This window comes from Microcaecilia unicolor, chromosome 3, assembly GCF_901765095.1.
Source record: "Microcaecilia unicolor chromosome 3, aMicUni1.1, whole genome shotgun sequence".
Taxonomy (NCBI): domain Eukaryota; kingdom Metazoa; phylum Chordata; class Amphibia; order Gymnophiona; family Siphonopidae; genus Microcaecilia; species Microcaecilia unicolor.
Window position 1 is genome coordinate 415,326,713 of NC_044033.1, and position 20,306 is coordinate 415,347,018.

A 20,306-nucleotide genomic window follows, 5' to 3' on the forward strand; every position below is an offset into this window, starting at 1 on the left:
CATTTTTTCTGTTCAAGTCCCTCAGCTCTTGAACTGTTTACCACACAGTTTAAAAGCTCTCCCCAATTATCTCAGTTTAAGACTGACTTCAAAACCCACCTGTTTTTAAAGGCCTTTGGAGGTTAGCTGAGTGTGCATGACACAGCTGTCTTTCCATGACCCTGGTGTTCTCTCTCTCTTTCCTCTTTTCTATATGTAGTTTTCCCCCCTCTGCCTCTTGTGTCCGTTTGTCCAAATAGTTAAAGAATGCCTAATTGTCTTTATCTCCCCCCTTTAGATTGTAAGCTGCTCAGATACCAGTTTGATGGGCAGGATAGAAAGCCCTCAATAAACCTGAAACTTGATAACAGGAGACGGCATGATGTCACAAGGCTGAAGCTGGTCTCCACCCACACCATCCAAGGAGTTTGGTTTTAATTCTCCCCAATACAGCCTCCTCCATCTTGATACACCCCCCCCCCCCAAAAAAAAAATGAAAAAGCGACAAGCTTTTCCTACTGGCTTCAGCCCGTATAATGGGCCAGATAGGCCCATGCCATCTCCTGTTACCAAACTTCCTTGGGTAGAATCAAGGAGGTTTAATGACAGGAGACGGCATGAGCCTATCTGGCTCATTATCTGGGCTAAAGCCAATGGATGGAGCTTGCTACCATATTGGTTAGTCCAAAACAATAGTAAATGCTATTGAAAAGAATGTCAAACTTATGAGGTTTATGTTGTTTTATTAAACCTCCTTGGTTTTGCATTCTCTCTGTTAAGAGGGGATTGGGGGGGTATTAGGGGAGTTTAGGGGGTTGGAGAGTTTTCAAGGGGTCTGTGAAGGGCGGAAGGTTATATTCAAAAGAGTGCACACATCCCAGCCTAGCCCAGTCAGGAGGGAAACAGCCAAGGGTAGTCAATTAGCTGCTACAAAGAAAGCCACCAGGGAATGGCCCATAAGGATTCTGCCGAGCAACAACTAAATCAGCACCTATCAGCCCACAAGTGACCCCCCCCCCCCACGTATCCAGGGAGCCTCAGCAAAAGATGGTGACAAGTGACAAAAAAAGTGGGAACTGGAGCCGATGAGCCATGTCACTCCACCACCAGCAAAAACACCAACAAGATCTATGTCCGAGAAGAGAGATTAAGCCCATTCTGCTTTCTATTTCATTTTATTTGTTTTCTTAACTAAGCAGAAGAGGAAAGGTAAAGTTGGAAAAAAAGAATCCCATAGCACTGGCGGGCTGGAAGTCAGTGAGCCATTAGAAGATGAGAACACGCACACATCCTGAGGCTGACAGCGTGAGAAACTACTGCACATATCACTAAGTGGGAGCTAGGTGCTGGTAAAAACAGGCTGATCAAACAAGACCAAGAGAATTAGTCCCAAGAGGGTCTCCATAGGAAGAGTGACCTGTTCAGTCATGAGAGCCAGACCAGTGACAAACCACATCAGGGAAACTGCCCAGCACAGAAAGAAAATAAGTTAGAAATTAGCACAGGAAAATAAATAAATAAAGTCAAATACTTGCTGCGAACTAGCTGTCATATCAGGAATCCACTTGAGTTGCCTCTGAGCACTCCCACAGTCACCCTGAAGGGCCATAGTGGAGCTGGACAGGGGGGATGGAGTCGGTACCACCGGGTGTCACCCCAGCTAAGGAATAAGAGGCCCAGTATCACTGGAGGATTAATAACAATGATATGAAGAATGCCAAGGTGGATGCTGCAGTTGATACTTTATTTTGGAAGTACCAAGATGGCGGCTGCTGGGAGAAACAGACTTCAGCTTTTTGATGTCTTGTCATCTCCTGTCATTAAGCCTCCTTGGGTAGAATGCCAAACTGCCATTATTTAAGATAAAAAAAAGTGGCTGAGGCAAATGAATACGAATACTCTAGATTAGTGGTTCCCAAACCTGGTCCTGGAAACACCCCAGCCAGTCAGGTTTTCAGGATATCCACAATGAATATTCATGAGAGAGATTTGCATGCCGTGGAGGCAGTGCATGCAAATCTCTTTCATGAATATTCATAGTAAATATCCTGAAAACCTGACTGGCTGGGGTGCCTCCAGAACCAGGTTTGGGAACCACTGCTCTAGCGAATGATTTGCCCAAATCCTGATGCAGTCTTGACAAAACTCATTGAGTTGGGCTCTAGGGACCACTTCATTTATATTCAGGCAGATGTATACTGTACAACAGAGATGCTACATATAGAAAAAATTGCAGCACTTTGGAGCCGTTTTTAAGCTAAGTGCTTTTCGTTATTTATGAACAATTGATATTAGAGATATTAAAAGTATTATTTAAGCCACATCTTAGTCACTATTTTGAACACTTGTCATGGGTTATTGGAGGATGCATCATGATTATAACACATTGTGAGTCTAAATAACAACTTAAAAAACATACTGTATTGATGGCTCAGTGATTGTATGTGAAAGCTGCTCTCAAGTTCCCTGTAATATTTGTTTGGTTGGGCATATAGTCTGGATATTTCTGTGAAGTGCTAATTGGAAACTGACTTTAGGGGGGAAGCGGGGTTTGAACCATCTAAGTTAAAGTACTGGTTGTACAAAGTTTGTTTTTCTATATGTAAAGCCTGTTGTACATGTGAGAAAAGGCTTTTATAAAATTGCCTAGTCATATATGTACTAACAAGGATACACATGCTTACGTTTCATCTGTCCTGGGGGCATAGTTTAATTGGGGTAGAGTGGAGTTGTGATGTATGCATTTCATAAATTATGCACATCAATGTATAGAATACATGCATACATTTAGCCCTGTTATAAAAATTAACTTGTTATGTTTCAAGTTATACCTTGTGTTTGTGTGGGCCATGTAGAGGTATGTTTACTGACTGAGTATTGCCACTGAAACATGTGGAGCCATATTTTCAAAGCACTTAGACTTAAAAAGTTTCATAGTAACCTATGGAACTTTGTAAGTCTAAGGGGGTCTTTTAAAAAGGTGTGCTAGCATTTTTAGTATGCACTAATCATTTGCGTGCGCTAAACGTTAGAGATGCCCATAGGAATATATAGAGATCTCTAGCATTTAGCACACACTAAAAATGCTAGTGCACCTTTGTAAAAGGGTCCATGAGTGCTTTGAAAATGAGCCCCATAAATTAAAAGTTATAGGTCTAAGTGATGCTGCCTTTGAAACGTCCCAAATCCTGCCCAATTGTTAGACCAATTACTTTGGACATATAACAACTTATGCATCCAAAATTATCCATTCAATTGCCTTGAATTACATGAAAAACCCTGCGTACATGCCTCTAACAGGTTAAAAATAGGTGCAGTATGGAAGCCCCAGTGCACTTTTAGCCAAGCAGAGGAGGAAAATATTCAGCCAAGTGCTTTGAAAATGAGCCCCATAAGTTAAAAGTTATAGGTCTAAGTGATGCTGCCTTTGAAACGTCCCAAATCCTGCCCAATTGTTAGACCAATTACTTTGGGCATATAACAACTTATGCATCCAAAATTATCCATTCAATTGCCTTGAATTACATGAAAAACCCTGCGTACGTGCCTCTAACAGGTTAAAAATAGGTGCAGTATGGAAGCCCCAGTACACTTTTAGCCAAGCAGAGGAGGAAAATATTCAGTCAAGTTTATTGACCTTAATGAATGGCTTTGAAACTTCCTCTCTGTATGAATAATTAAATGCTTTTGTACGTAGATTTTCAAAGAAGACCAACTTTTTTTTCTAAACCTTCAAATATCACAGACTAAGACAAGATAATTTCTGTTTCAGTGCTTCTCTTGAAAAGTGAATGTCAACATTACATTTGATGAATTCACCAATTATTCTTTAGTAGACCTCCACTATCAATTATCCAAAAATTACAAGTTTATGACTCAGTTGACCTTTCAAAGACCATGACTGAGAACAGAGACACAACCTGCAGTATAGATGAATCCTCTCAGCTACTACTACAGCAGATCTGCTTGACACACACACACCCAGATTCTATTTATGATGCCCAGATTTGGGCATGCTTCTGAGATGCATGAGCAACGTAATTGGCTAACAACCATCAATAATTAGATGCAAACAAACAATTATTATTTTTTTATTTTATGAAAATGTATAAATTGCATCCAAGCAAATATACTTGTACAGAAAAGTGATATAATAGAAAATGCCAGGAAAAATAACAATTAAGTTAATTGCCTCAAAAAAAAAATTACTCAAGTCCCCAATTTTAGATCCAACAACCAATTGTTAATGTGAATTGCAGCAATTAGGATTTGCATGCGCATCTGGCTGCACATTATTTTATAATGTTGGGCTCCTAAATCCCACAGTGGCAAACCCAAAAGGGGGTGTGGCCATGGGAGGGGCATGGGTAGGTCATGCGTGTTCCAAAAGATATGCGTAGTTTTGTAGAATCCCAACTTGTGCCCCAGATTTTAAGCATGTTTAAGTCTGGCGCCCAGTGTTGGGCACAGAAACTGGCACAAAGCGCTATTCTATAAAGGGTGTGTGCCCTTTATAGAAAAGCACTTAATGCCACACTTTTCTGGTATCCATTTTTGAGTGCCATTTATAAATTCCCCCATAGTGCTGTATAGTGGACATAATGAAAAGTCCCTTATCTGTGGCAATTACAATCTAGTCAAGACGATGCGTCAGATAACGTATTTATATTAGAAAATATGGTTAAAATGAACTCAGTTATGATGAGGGAAAGATGGGATTTAAGATTGGAAAGTGTTTTCATAAAGATTTAATTTAATGCAATTTAATTTGATATTTATATTCTGCTTCATCCTTTAGAGCTCAAGGCAGATTACAAAACTTCAGTAAACTACATAATGTTAAATCAAATGAATGCATTCTATTAAAAACATTATAAAATCAAAAGATAACTGTTCAATCACTTAACTGTCCCGTGCTGTCCCCAGGTTGACATGCAAAGTGATTTAAGGAAAAGGGGATAAGATTTGATATCCTGCCTTTTAGGGGTTACAATCAAAGTGGGTTTTACATATTACATATAGGTACTTATTTTGAACCTTGCACAATGGAGGGTTAAGTTGCTTGTCCTGCAGGGTCACAAGGAGCTGCAGTATGAATGAAACCCAGTTCTTCTGGTTCTTAGGCCACTGCACTAACCATTAAGCTTCTCTTCCAGACCAGGTTAAATTGCTTGTTTGGAGCTAACCAGTCATTTTCAGTTAGTGCCACTGAAAATGTCCAGTTAGCACATATCTTAAAACCAACATTCAGCAATTAACCGGCCAAGGTAACCGCATAAATAGGACTGCATAAAAGTCAGTCCTATCTTTATACAGTGCCCCAAAGCCAGTTAAGGGGCCCTTTTACAAAGCCGCAAACGGCTAACACATGGGTAGCATGTGCCAAATCTGCACTACTGCTAGGGTAGGACGGGTGCCTGGTGTTAATTCCAATTTTGGCACATGCTGAATCCCACAGAAGCAAATATTTTTCTTCTTTCTACCATGGAGGAATTTCCAGTGGTGGTTTCCGCACAGGTAGCGTGTGAGCCCTTACTGCTAGGTCAATGGCTAGCAGTAAGGGCTCAGTCCGTAAATAGGTGTGCGCTAGTTTTAATTTTTGTGCATGCCCATTTCCTGGCCCATTAAAATATGGCCTTTTTCCCAGCCATGGTAAAAGGTGGCCCAGTGTGTGCCACAAAGACACGCCCAAACTACCGCAGGCCACTTTTTACCTTGTCTTTGTAAAAGGACCCCTAAGTGCTGCATATTGCTCTTAACTGGCTATGCTTTAGCCAGCTCTGGAAACCCGGAAGTTCAGTGCTGAAGCCCAGACATGGCCCAGCTTTGAATTTCCGGACATAATGACAGCAGCAGTCAGGAAAATGCTGGGTGCCACTGGCTGAATATGGACCCCCATGTTTTCAAACCATAACAAAAAGTCATGTAAGTAACATGATAGTAGATGACGGCAGAAAAAGACCTTCACGGTCCATCCAGTCTGCCCAACAAGATAAACTCATATGTGCTACTTTTTGTGTATACCTTACCCTGATTTGTATCTGTCATTTTCAGGGCACAGTCCATATAAGTCTGCCCAGTATTTTCCTTGCCTCCCAACCACCGGCTCTGGCACAGACCATATAAGTATGCCCAGCACTATTCCCACCTCCCAACCACCAACCCCGCCTCCCACCACCGGCTATGCCACCCAATCTCAGCTAAGCTGAGGATCCATTCCCTCGGAACAGGATCCATTCCCTCGGAGAGTTCTTCTTAGCTGATATGGCAGCCCATTTCAGAACAGTGGAATAGTATTCTGAATAATTGTCAACGATTGCTTTGTGGTGGATGGCCCTAGGTAAAGTTTCAGTAAAAGCTTTCCCAAAAAGCAAAGCTTTCATAATGGTACATGAAGTTCCAATATGTTGTCCAAGTGCACTGGAACAAACCTATAAAGAATCTTGTATTGAAAAGACAACAAATCAAATGTTGGTAAGAACCAGAAACCAATGAAGCTTTTCCAGAAGAAGCCCCCAAGCTAGATACACTTTTAGGAGGTTTTGAAGAAACAGATTGCGCTGTGTTGAAATTGTAGGATTTTTAGTCTAATAATAGTATTTTGAACAGATGTTGTTCTTATAAGTCATTGTGTTGTTTTATTTGTATGTCATGATGATATTATGGTTTATTGTAATCCACTTTGGATTTGTAGATTATGCAGAATATATATTTTTTAAATAAATAAATACTATATGCTAAGCTAAGTGAAATTGCTCCTAGGTACATAGCTCCCTTACTTTGTGTGCTGAGCCCCCAAAACCCCCCTAAAAGCTACTACCCACAACTGTACACCACTACCATAGCCCTTACGGGTGAAGGGGGCACCTAGATATGGGTACAGTGGGTTTGTGGTGGGTTTTGAAGGGCTTGCTGTTTCCTCCACAAATGTAATAGGTAGTGGGGTATGGGCCTGGGTCCGCCTGACTGAAGTGCACTCACCCTCTAAAACTGCTCCAGGGACCTGCATACTGCTGTTATGGACCTAAGTATGACATCAGAGGCTGGAATACAGCCTGGCACGACATATGTTTATGGATGGTTTTTGAGGGTGGGAGGAGGTTAGTGACCACTGGGGGAGTAAGGTAAGGTCATCCCAAATTCTCTCCGGAGGTCATCTGGTCATTTCGGGCACCTTTTGTGCCTTGGTCGTAAGAAAAACACGACCAGGTAAAGTCGTCCAAGTGTTCGTCAGGGACGTCCTTGTTTCTTTCGATTATGAGTCGAGGACATCCTAGTGTTAGGCACGCCCAAGTCCCGCCTTTGCTACACCTATGATACGCCCCCTTGAACTTTGGTCATCCCTGCGACGGAAAGCAGTTGGGGACGTCCAAAATCGGCTTTTGATTATACCGATTTGGACGACCCTGTGAGAAGGACACCCATCTTCCAATTTATGTTGAAAGATGGGCATCCTTCTCTTTCGAAAATGAGCCCAGTGGCCACACAGTAAACGCTATCTACTGTGTGGCCATTTGGGGAGGGTATTTCACCTGCTGTGGTAAAAAGACCCTGGCGTGTGGGAAAAATGGCCACTACCGCAGGGTCACTTTTCCTGCAGCTTAGTCAAACGACCCACCAGGACCTTATGTCATATCATTAATGTGGTGTGGGCTTTACCTTTCCCAGAAACTGAAAAGAAAGAACAGTTCAAGGAATCCTTTTACTTAGGATCTAGCAGGTGAGCAAATTAGCATAGTCCTTAGTTCTTGATTCCTTCCTCTGCTTCTAACTCACAAGAGTCAATTGGAACATGTACATTTCTCCCTACCTCAAAGAGAACAAAAAACAAATAACTTTCTGGATTTTCATTCGGTTTAATTTCATACTTTTCATATCATAACTGAATCTATTGTATTTATGCTCACTACTTCTACAAACCTTCATTGAAAACAAATATATTCTTAAAAAAACTGTATTATTATGGGCTCCTTTTACTAAGTGGCGGTTAAAGGGTCCCTGCGGTGGTGTTGGTGTAGGGGTTTGCCGCTTGCTGAGGCCCCCTTTAACCGCTGCCCAGTAAAAGGCTTTTTTAATGTAGTAAATGGTCATGCGCTACGCTGAGGCATTGGCGCATGGCCATTTAGGGCCCTGTTTATTAAGCCGCACTGTAGGTGTACTAACTTTTTAGTACGCGCTAAAAAATAGCGGCCTCCATTATATTCCTAAAACGTTAGCGGGCCCTTACTGAGGGAGCCTTTACCACCTACTATTTATTTTCTAGTGCTGGAGTTGGTGTGCAGCAGAGGCCAGGACTACCGCCAGGCTCCTGCAGCAGCCTGGCGGTAGGACCGATATGCCATGTGCCAACATGGCGGTAGCCCTACCACCCTTTAATAAAAGGGCCCCTATATTTTTAAGAAATATAAGCTGCATATTTTGAACAGATCATTATAGGCACAAGTTAGACCCTCAACAAATCAGGTCCTTTTTTTATTTTTTAAATAGGAAAAGAAGGTATGTTTACATCATAAGATGTATTAAATTAACAGAATGAATATTTTTCAGGACTTGATTCACATGTGATATGGTGAAATAATGTCACAAAGCATTATCCTATTCTGTAAATGCTTAACACATTTGGCTTACAATGTGGCCTATTATTTTCCCACAGCAGGAAAAGTGAAGGAGCCCTGTACAGAAATAAACATTTTTAATTGAACAGTTTATGTAATTATATGCATAGCACCAAATGCACATTCCTTGGTCTAAAAATGCCTTATTTAGTAGAAAAAAAACACAATGTGAGGTGATAAAATGCAGTTCTGGCAGGAAATAAAAAATGTTCAGAAATGCTCCTACTGTCTATCTACGGTTTTTGTTAGAGTATTATAATATTAACAGCATGCTTCCTATTTTTATGTTTTCAAAATGACTGTGGGCTCTGTCCTCATTGAATAGACGCTATATATAAGTGATGAGTAACGAAGTTGCATTCTGTTGATACCATATGGCGGTTGAAAAAGGGATTCCATGGTGCCTTATTTGTTAGAATGCCTTTGAATTTCTATAATCCATCATTTATAGCAGTACTTTATAATTGACAAAATATTCAGTTGGCTTTCTATTATTAGGGCAGTATGTGTGGAGGAGAAAGGTTTTGAAAACAGCAGGATGTGAACAATCTCCTGTTGTTGCAGAAAAAGAGCATTTTTGAAGTTCTGTTCATCCAAATAAAATCATGGTTGAAAACATCCTAGACATGAGGGCTATGGCTTTTTTGGTAACAGGAAGCTTATGAAAACTCTAAATGTATTATCTATTTATAATTACTACTACTACTACTTAACATTTCTAGAGCGCTACTAGGGTTACGCAGCGCTGTACAATTTAACAAAGAGAGACAGTCCCTGCTCAAAGAGCTTACAATCTAATAGACAAGTGAACGGTCGGTCCGATAGGGGCAGTCAAATTGGGGCATTAATATTTATTAGTATTAATTACAATTTTCCTATATGAGATTGTGTCAAAAGCTGTACTGAAGTCAATGGATCTGATTTTTAGTTGGAGCAGCCACTGTTTAGGGTTAATCTCTGGCACTATCCATTGAAAGGGTGCCATTGAATATCTGTTAATAAATAAAAGCAAACTGGCCAGTAATCAAAGTGATTTAAGCGGGCAGAAGAGGCTCCTGCCCACTTAAATCGCGCTTTGCCACCTAACCCCTGATATTCAGCGGCACTAAAGTGGACGGTGCTACTGAATATTGCCTATGACCACCGCGAAAATAAGGGGCAGGTCAGGGGCAGTACAGGGGGTGGTGTTAGGGAGGACCCAGGGGTTATGCAGGTTCTGGAAAAATTCAGTTCCTGAATTTGCATAGCTAAGCAGCCTAATTTAGGACAGCTCGAAAAGCTATGAAAATTAGGCTGCTTAGCTATGTGGATGCCCGCACTGAATATCATCCGACACCCGCATAATTTAATTTTTTTTAAAAAGCTCCCCCCAATCCCCCCCAGCTCCCCAACAAAGCTCCCTCTTCTTCTGTCCAGCTCATCACCATGATCAAGGCCCCCCCACCCACCAGAACACCCCCATAGGCCTACCTGATGTCACTGGTGGTCCATGGAGGTTGCTGGGGGTAGGACTGAAGGCCATTTGCTCCTGCCTCTTGCAGTTTCCATGAAAAAATAGCTGCCATGGCATTTTGCAGCCACTCATGGTAATTTACCACGAGTTGTTGTGAGAGGTCACGGTAGCTACTTTTTCTGGGAAGCTGCAAGGGGCAGGAGTGATTGACCTTCACTCCTGTCCCCAACGACCTCCACAGGTGACCCGAGATGGTCTACCTAGGTGGCAGTGTTGGGGACCTTAATCATGGAAGAGGCTGGGGGATGGGTAAGGGAAGGAGGGGGCTTTGTTGGGGGGCCAAGAGGATGATAGAAGGGTTAATGGAGGGTTAATACAAAAGTTATGAGAGTCCTGGCCAACATTCAGCTGGGATCCGCATAACTGTATTATGCGGGCCCCAGCTGAAAATTGGCCAGGACCCGCATAAGTCCCAGCGGCCAGCATCGGGAAACTTAGCCCTAGATATTAAGTGCCAGGGCTGTCATTTGGCCCAGTACTGAATATCCAGGGCTAATCTAGTTGGCAATAGCATTTTTAAAAGGCAGAACATCGTTGGCTGAATATCAGCTGCGAAAATGTAACATAAGATGATACATATCTCTAACATAAGATCAGATGCCACAAAGCAAACCAAGGTGACACCTCTGTGGGAGAACACTTTTTAGGACCAGACTATTATATCAATGACCTTATGGTCAGAATACTATCATACTTCTTTATCCACTAAATACACATATAAGCGGTAGGCAAGATAAAGAATATCCTTTTAATTTGCCAATGAACACGACATATTTATTAGCAGTTGAGTATTACTAGTACATGGATAACCAGTGCCGTAGCAAGGGCTAATGGCACCAGGGGCAGGTCGCCGCTGCGCACCCCCCCCCCCCCGGGTGCAGCACGGCGCACCCCCCAGAGCGCATTCTTACCTGCGGGAGGGCCAATTCGCCCCGAGTGCACGTCACTCGGAGCCGCGTCGGCCCCGCTGGTTCCCTGCTCTCTCTGCCCCAGAACAGGAAGTAATCTGTTCCGGGGCAGAGAGAGCAGGGAACCAGCAGGGCCGGCACCCCCCGAGCGCGTGCACCCGGGGCGGACCGCCCCTCCCGCCCTCCCTTCCTACGCCACTGTGGATAACAACTCATTCTGCTTTGGCTCCTCCTCCAATCAGGTCTCTTATTATATGGATTAGAGTTGACTGTTTATTGACTTAAATAGCCAGGTTTTATATATGGGACAAAATTCAATACATTCATCACTTCAAATAAAAAAGAGTAATCAGAGTTCAAAACTCCAGGAGCACAATAACATAATAAAATACACAATTTTTTGAAGATAGCAGTGGCGTACCAAGGGGGGGGGGCGGTGGGGGCGGTCCGCCCCAGATGCACGCTGCTGGGGGGTGCCGTGGCACGCGCCTGCTGTGAGAGTTCGCTAACTTCGCTCGTTCGCTGCAGCTCCCTCTGCCCCGGAACAGGTTACTTCTTGTTCCGGGGCAGAGGGAGCTGCAGCGAACGAGCAAAGTTAGTAAACTCGCAGCAGGCGCGCACTGCGGCACCCCCCCCAGCGGCATGCACCCGGGGGTGCTCTTTTGCGGGGGGGGGTCTTTCGCCGGGGGGTCCGCGCTGCATCGGGGGGGGGGGGGGCGCTGCACCCGGGGGGGTGGGGTGCCGCCCCGGGTGTCCACCCCCCTAGGAACGCCACTGGAAGATAGCACTAATAACTATTCTAGGAGCATTTAAATTTACCAAATTTATAAAATCATTAAAAATACCAAGCAACCACCTCCTTTTCATAAATGTGGGGCAGAGAACATAAAAAACAGGGAGACAAATCTGGTTCAACATCATAAAATCTTCAGCCGACAACCAAGATTCAGTAATACATACAATATCATACCCTCCATCCATTATTAAATTAAATAAAATAGAAACTTTTTTTCTCACTGACTGAGCATTTAATAAAGCAAATCTATAACTTCTACAACCTGGGTCATTTTTCAACTTAATTTTTTTATTTTTTATTTTATTGCATTTATATCCCACATCCCACCTATTTGCGGGCTCAGTGTGGCTTACAATACATTGTAAATAATGGAAATACGATTTGATACAATTCAGTTATGGATTACATTGTGAAAATTTAAGCGAAGGCAGAGTCAAGGTATCGTTAGGGAATAGGACAAGGAAAAGAACAATGGAACAATGGAAAGAGACAACGGGAAATTAATAGGGTAATAGAACCTTAGCAAATGAACATTCGGTATAACATTTTTTGTGAGTGAAGGTTTAAGTGTGATAAAATTACGGGGGATGAGAGTTCAGAAAAGAATGTATTGGTGTATTTCTGGAACAGTGAGTGTGGACTTCATGTGTATTGATCCTTACAGTAAATTTTATCAAAGAGATGAGTCTTCAGCAATTTGCGGAAGTTGGTTAGTTCGTGGATTGTTTTCAAGTTGCGTGGTAGTATATTCCAGAATTGCGTGCTTATGTAAGAAAAGGTTGATGCGTGCAGCGCCTTGTATTTTATGCCTTTGCAATTAGGGAAGTGGAGGTTAAGGAAAGTTCGAGATGATCTTTTAGCGTTCCTGGGTGGTAGGTCTATTAAGTCAGACATGTAGGAACTTCCACTAATCAACTTTCTGGTCTCCAGCTGTACGTATCGGACATGCGCCAAAAATGAAATTACCGCAAGAGTCACGTGGTAACCAGGCGGTAACTCCATTTTGGCATGTGTTGGACAGGCGTAGATCCTTACGCAGCTTAGTAAAAGGACCCCTCAATTTCCTGCACAGTCACTTCGCAGGTTTTCTCCTTTTGGAAATAATGGCTCTCTCTCTCTGGTTCAGTGGAATCCCAGAGCTTTAGAAATGGCCTTGTAACCTTTTCCAGACTGATATATTTCAACCACTTTATTTTCTCATCTCTTCTGAAATTTCCTTTGATCATGGCATAACATTCTTGTAGAACCTTTGTGGTGATTACATCACTCTCATGGTAAGGTTCAATATATAGTGAGGTTTAGATTCAACAGGGTTGGCTGCAACCAAGTCTGTGTTGAATCAGCTAATTCTAATTATCAATTCAATTTGGTCAATTGGTTGAGTAACTAAGGGGGCAGTTACTTTTTCACATGGGGGCTATAGGCATTGGACGTTCCTTAAATAAATGAAATAATCATTTTAAAACTGTGCTATGTATTTACTCAGGTTCCCTTTTTCTAATATCACATTTTATTTAAAGATCAGAAACCATTCAGTGTGAATGCAAAAACAGAGGAAATTAGGAGGGGGAAGAACTTTTTCCACACACTGTACACAAGATCTGTTGAGCCTGAACTCAGGTTCTTCTTGTAGTAAGTTGCTCACTTAGGGGCCCTTTTACTAAAGGGTTGGCGTGAGGCAACAGGCTTGCCACCCACCAATCCGGAATGGTAGCCTGGCATTATTTCTCAACCCGAGTGCATGCCATTTCCGATGCTACAGTTATTTTCTATTTTTATAGTTCTGGTACTTACCTGGCAGTAATCGCGCAGTGCCACACGCCGAGGGTGGTGCTAAGTGCTCCCTCCTGAAATGGCTGTGCGGCAAGTGGTTCACTTACTGCACAGCCATTTCTTTTTGAGAAAAACAGACAGCCTTTTACCTGCTGTGGTAACAGTGGGCCTGAGCGCGCATCAAAAACACACTCTGATGCTAGCACAGGCCCCCTTTTACCGCAGCTTAGTAAAAGGACCCCTTACGTTTAAGTTGGCTAAGAATCATTTGATTGTAAACTTTTTCAGGTACAGGTAACAGAACAAATCCTGCCAATTATTGCAATCCAATAAATCTCATTTTTGGCAGTTTTACAATTATATCTTTTTTGCAGTCATCTGGTGTTACCCCCCCCCCCCCCCTTTCATATGTCACATTGCATAATCATGGTAGTCATTCTATCAATTGATTTGATGCTTTCTGCAAAGGTTGTACACAGATGTCTAATCCTGGCATTTTCTTTAATCTATCTTCTCTTGTCACATCCACCCTAATGTTCTGTTTTTTGTTATTCCATTGATAGTCATCTTGTTTACATCTGTCCATCTTGTTTCGTTTACTCTGAAAATGTCAAGGAGATACTATTTCATTTCCTTAATCAGTTTTGCACATTTTGTAGTTTCTGTTAATGCAGGACCCAAGAAAGCATGGATTTACTAGAGTCTGATTAATTTCTTTGGGTGACCAAACTTAGGGGGAGTGCTAGATGTGATATACTTAGATTGTAGCAAAGCCTTTGACATTGTTCCATATAGGCAATCTTGAACCTTGAGGGATACAACCCAATCGGGTTTTCATGATTTACCCAATAAGTATGTGTTAGATCTATTTGCATACATGGAGACACCGTACATGCTAATAGATCTCATGCATATTCATTTGGGAAATCCTGAAAATCTGACTGGGTTGTGGCCCTCAAGAATTGAGGCTGCCCACCAATGCTATAGAAGGCACCTTTGTTTTAGATAGAATTGTTCGTTTGCAGGGATCACAGCAGCCAAAAGGATTCAGCAGATGCAATTTTTAATTGGTATAATAAGGCTACTAAAAAGAATCCAGAAATCAATAGTTAGAAGCCATAAACAGAAGCAGAAGTTACAAAAAGACACTAAGAATCTTTCTGAAAAATGTAATAAAGTCTTGATTGGTCATGCGAACATAGGGGCAATTCTATAAGTGGGTGTCATAATTTAGGTGCCCTGAGGCTATAACAAAATCCAGGGTCCCTGGTTTTGTTAACATCTATGTGTCCAATGAGTCGGCATAAGTACAGGTGCATATTCTGTAAGTTATATATGTAAGTAGAAGCCCCACCTATGTCTCACCCATGTTTCACCCATGTGTATGCCCTATGGAAAATAGTTACGTATTTTCAGGGTTGCACTTATGCTATTACACACACACCCTAATTCTGTAAAGTTTGCACATGCAATTTAATTAAATAACGAGCAAATCAGTGCCAATAATTAGCTTTTTCACAAGCAATTATTAGCTCTAATTAAACTTAATTGAACTTTATACATGATTTGAAAAAGGGAGCATGGAAACAGAGGGTCATGGGTGGAACATGGGTATTCCTAAAATTAACGTGTGTTATTATAGAATAACAGGGAATGTGCGCTCAATGTAGGTGCATAAATTTGCACCATGTTTCAGTCGGTGCAAATGACCAAACAAAATTAGGTGCAATTCCCAGGCATAAGCATTTTTCTATAAACCGCGCCTAACTTTAAGTGTGGCTTCTAGAATAGGCCATACATAGAATCTATCCCATAGGGGTAAGTTCAAGAAAGAGTGCCCTCATAGAATATGCTTAGTGCAGATTCTATACTGGCAATTACACACATAATTTCCATTACAGAATAATATCATGTCCTTTTATGTATGTAACTTTAGGTTTGAGCACCGAAACCAGTTCAATGGCTGGCTTTAGTGTGTGCACCTGATGGCAAATACATATGTGATAGTATAATCTGTGCATGCTCCTCCTGGGCATGTCCCTGACTAGCACATGCCCCTCCTTTGTTCACACCCCCTTTGTGGTGACAGCAGGGGAAGTAGGAAGGATGAAAGAGGTCCAAATCACTGACTCAGGGCCAGTGTTAGGGGGTGGAAAACAGGGCAATTGCCCTGGTCCCCCGTACTACAGGGGGCCCTGAAACCTGCTTGAAGCTGAAGAACACATAGACTAAAGACCAGCTTTGGGGACCCCTCCCCAGTTTCTGCCCTGGGCCCCTGAGTGTCTAACACCAACCCTGCACTGACTCCTTTTCGTCTAGCTCCTCATTTGAAAGAACATTTGCCTGAGCTACTCTGTATTTATAGCTACTCTGTATATTACTCTATTTCTGTTCCCATTAGTATGCATCACTTAACATGTTTTTGTGACAGCCTTTCTTCTTACTTGTGCCTACTATTTCTTTCCATGGTGCATGTTTTTGTTTGCACATCTGAGTTGTATTATTAAACATGCATTTTGACAGAGTAGGACCGTATTGTGACTGATTTTGGAAGACTGATTATTGCATTGCATTAGCAGAAAAACAGACTGGAGCTTTTTCCATGACAAAACAATTCCTTATGGTGAAACAAAATGAAACCCATTATTCCAGGGCATCTATTTGAAATTCATAAATATTTTATAAGAAAAGGTAAAAGCAGAATTAGTTTTAACAGGTGCTGCTGTGAAAATTATTTTGATTTACTCTTGCATAAATGCTTTTAAACAAAACCATTATGTGTACATCCTGCTTCCTAAATAATAGGCTATAGTAACAATAAAGTTACAGAATTAACTTGTTGACTTATTTGTTTCAAACATAACTGATAAAGTATTGATGTATTTTAAACAAATTAAGGATGTTTCTAAAATGTAACAATATTTATATACAGTAAAATATAAAGATGTACACAGCCCAAAATATAATAATAAGAACATAAGAATAGTCATTCTGGGCCAGACCAATGGTCCATCTAGCCCAGTATCCTGCTCCCAGCAGTGGCCAATCCACGTCAGAAGTACCTGGCAGAAACACAAAGAGTATCAACATTCTATGCTACCAATGCCAGGGCAAGCAATGACTTCCCCCATGTCTATCTCAATAACAAACTATGGACTTTTCCTCCAGAAACTTGTCCAAACCTTTTTTAAACACAGATACACTAACTGCTGTTACCACATCCTCTGGCAACGAGTTCCAGAGCTTAACTGTTCTTTGAATGAATTTGTTTTAAAAGTATTTCCATGTAATTTCATTGAGTGTCCCTTGGTCTTTGTACTTTTTGAAAGAGTGAAAACTTGATTCACTTTTACCTGTTCTATTTTGTAGACCTCAATTATATCCCCCTTAGCTGTCTCTTTTCTAACTGAAATGCCCTAACCTCTTTAGCCGCTCCTCATGTGAAAGGCGTTCCAATCCTTTTATCATATTGGTTGCTCTTCTTTGAACTTTTTCTAATTCTGCTATATCTTTTTTGAGATCAGCAACCAGAATTGAACGCAATACTCAGGCTCCCCTGTTTACTAAGCTGCTCGGCAATGCTGACACAGCCCATTGAAGTGTTGGCATTAGCATACAGCAACTGCTAGTGCGGCTTAGTAAACAGGGGGGAAGGTGAGGTCATGCCATGAAGGGATACAGAGGCATTATAATATTCTTTGCCTTATACCATCCCTTTCCTAATAATTCCTAGAATCCTTTTTGCTTTTTTGGCTGCTACTGCAAACTGGGAAGATATCAGTGTATTGGCTACAATGACACCTAAATCTTTTTCTTGGGTGCTGACTCCTAGCATTAGGTAACTATGATTCAAATTATTCTTCCCAATGTGCATCAATTTGAATTTGTTGACATTAATTTAGAAAATTAATAGAAAAAGATAGGGAAGGGTTCCGGACTATGGTTTTTTCGAAACCTACCGATTGGAATTCCCTTCTACGCTTTTCAAGTATGCATCCTCCACACATGAAGAAGAACATTCCATTCGCTCAGTTTTTGCGCTACAGGAGGATATGCTCGTCGGAACAGGACTATAAACAAAGTACGGAACAATTAAGTTCTACGTAATCCAACGTGGATACCCCCAACATATTGTTAGAAAGCCAGCGAAAAGAGCTAGGTTTAATCTGAGAGAAGCTCTTTTACAATATAAGGCTGCCCAGCAATGTGAAGACATATTCCCATTTATTCTGAAATTTAATGCGAATACCACCAGATTATGTAAAGCTGTAAGAAGACATTTTGATCTTTTAAAGAAACATCCCATATTTGCAAGATCTAATATTTTGTTCTCCTATCAAAGAGGGTGTAACTTAGGGGACCTGTTAAGTTCAAATGATGTATGGTCACCTAAGAAGTCACCGACGGACAGAGGAAGCCACAAGAGATGTGGCCATTGTTCTGTCTGCCATATTATGATGGAAGGAGATGAATTTATTCAACCCAGAAAAGGAAAGAAATGTGTTTTGAGATCGGATACTACCTGTGGATCAGCAGGAGTAATATATGTCATTATATGTCCCTGTGGATTAATATAAATAGGGCAGACCACTAGAAGTTTAAAAATGAGATTGATAGAGAGACTATACGCATACTTCCAGGGTACATCATACACAGTCTAGAATAGACTATATACTTGTAACATAGGATCTCTTCCCCAAGATCACTGCAGCCACGATAGGCCTGGAAGAGATTTCAGACCATTCTGCCATTTGGGTGGATATTGAGTCGGGGACCTTCTTTCAGAAGCCACCAGGGTGGAGATTCCCAGCATATTTATTCTCCTCTAAAGATTTTCAAACCCACTTGCAAAAGAAATGAGAGGAGTTCCAGACACATAATTCGGAACACATAGAGGATGCGGTTCTTTTTTGGTCTACCACCAAAGCGGTACTCAGAGGTGAGATTATCGCCTACGGCAGTAGACGAAATCGACAAATCACACAGGGAGTCATAGATCTAGAAAAAAAGTTGAGAGGGGCGAGACCATAGGCGGTCGGTGACCCAACTGTTTGGGGAGGCTAAGGGAGCGGGGTCAGGGGCCTTGCTTCTCAGCCCCCCCAAATATCCAACATCTAGCCTTGCTTCTCTGCCCCCCCCCAAATATCCAACATCTAGCCTTGCTTCTCTCTCTCCCACCCCTAGTATCCAACATTGTGCCTCTGCCTTTTCCCTCCCCCATCCTCTCTGTTTCCTCCCATTTCCTGCCTCCAGCATTATCTTCTCTCTCTCTTTTTCCTTCCCCCTGGCCTAGCCACAAAAAGAAAAAGAAGCTGGAAGTTCTCTTCCATGCTGCCCTGCCGGGCCCTGCCCCTGGCAGCATCTGACCAGCTTCTACCCGGAGCCCTGCCCCAGCATCCTCCTCTGTCCAAATCCCTGCACCGTGTCCCGGCTCCTTCTCACCCTCCCCGCCCGCCCGCCCGCCCACCCACCTGGAGCTCCACTGTTGGCACACCTCATGTTCCTGGGCATCTTCAGCAGCTCTTTCCTATTTCCGTCTCGATCAGCCATCGCCGATCCTCTTCCCTGCCGCCAAACCCGCTGCCTCTCCGATTCAGTGGCGATCGGCAAACAAACACTGTGCACTGAGCCATAGAGCTCTGCATGGCAGCGATGACATCTCTTCCGGTCTCACCCTCTATGATGCAACCGTTGCATCATAGAGGGTGGGACCGGAAGAGCTGTCAGCGCTGCCATGCGGAGCTCTATGGCTCCGTGCACAGTGTTTGTTTGCCGATCGCCACTGAATCGGAGAGGCATCAGGTTTGGCGACAGGGAAGTATGGAAGGGAAGTTCCAGCTTCTTTCCGTCAGGAACCGGCAATCTGCCAGGCAGCGACGTGCAGAGCCCCATGCTGCATTTGGGCTGGGGAAGCTTAGCCTCCCCAAGCCTCTTATACAGGGCACCTATGGGCGAGACGTAGATATATTCAGGAACCTACTCAATCCCATTATGAGATACTGATGTCTACTAGGGTGGCTTTAAATAGCCTGCTGCATGAAAGAACAAGGAAATCCTTGTTGTACAGGAAGTATCAGTTGTACAAATTTGGGGACAGAACGGGAGGAATGATGGCTCGATTAGTGAAGGGATCCCGGAGACCTCATTTCATCTCAGCCATAAAAACACCTGGGGGTGAGATTACAAATAACTTAGCAGAGATAGCTCAGACATTCCAAAATCACTTCGCTACTCTATATAAGGGGGGAACAGAGGACGCAGGCCTCCGGGAGAAAATACAGAAATACCTACAAGAAAGAAAGCTGGGGAATATTTTGACGGATCACGCAACGTCTTTGAATATCCCGATAGAGGCCAAAGAGCTGCAGAAACCTATTAGAGCGCTGAAGTTACATTCCGCCCCTGGGCCCGACGGCCTGTCCGGCGAATTTTACAAAATGCTGACTATACAGATATTAGGCCCATTAACAGAATACCTGAATACGGTGGTGGAGGCAGGGCGTTTCCCATTGCATGCGAATACGGCTTCTGTTAGCCTTATACCTAAAACAGGCAGAGACCCCTTGGACCCTGGCTCATACAGACCCATTTTACTCATTAATGTAGAGGCGAAGCTATTGTCCCATATCTAAGCAGATAGACTGGCGCCCCTAATGCCTCAACTAGTACAGGAGGAACAGACAGGCTTCATTAGGGGCCGCCAGTCAGTCCTCAACGTTCGG